Source organism: Arachis ipaensis, chromosome B02, assembly GCF_000816755.2.
Source record: "Arachis ipaensis cultivar K30076 chromosome B02, Araip1.1, whole genome shotgun sequence".
Lineage (NCBI taxonomy): Eukaryota > Viridiplantae > Streptophyta > Magnoliopsida > Fabales > Fabaceae > Arachis > Arachis ipaensis.
The window spans coordinates 101300282-101301123 of record NC_029786.2 but is presented as its reverse complement, the minus strand read 5'-3'; positions in this window follow the sequence as shown (position 1 = coordinate 101301123).

The following is an 842-nucleotide window of genomic DNA, read 5'->3' as shown; positions in this document are numbered from 1 at the left end:
TTTTTAATTTTTATTTTTATGCACATGCTATCTGATCTCAAGTCTCAATAACAACACTCTTAGTGGCTCTGTCCTTTCATCCTTTTCAGCACTTTGCAAGTGATATCTTAACTTGAACATCAAACTACCTCTTCGCCACTATCCTACCACCATTTTATAGTTGATTTACTTTGGATGCTTCTGAACCGTTGACGAGATAATTGATAGTTTCAGATCTAATAAGCTAAAATTATATGCAAAACTACCTATATAATCTTAAACCGTTAATTTTCTTATCAACCGTTTAGATGCAACACTGAACCTGAATAGGTCCAAATCCTACGAGGGCAGTTCGGTGTATAACCCTGTTAATGCAAAATTTGAGAAAGGACCGCACTAAAAGATGTAATATAAACAGCTTAACCTGATAATTGCATTGGTAGTTAATTCTAAGCTTGAATGATCTTAAAGACAGAACTCCCTTTCCATAGATCCAAATGTAACATCCGAATTATTCAAATACTCTTAAGGTGGATTTATGATACATATATATATTTGAAAGAAAGTATTAAACGAAAAACTTGAAAATGAGTAAAATAAAATCACGAATCGAAAATACTCTCGTATCAATGAAAGAAAGATAAAGCACATTCGAAAAGTGATATAAAGTAAAATATTAAAGAAGAATAAAAAAAGACAGGATATATATATTATATATATAGGAAAAAGATTTTCTAAAGTAACCATGTTAGTAAAGTAATAAAGTGATACTTTAATCACATTTGAATTTGTAACATATATTATTTGTGAGTCCCACTATTTTAATCCAAAAGGTGATTAATGGTGTATTTTTTTCTCTAAAG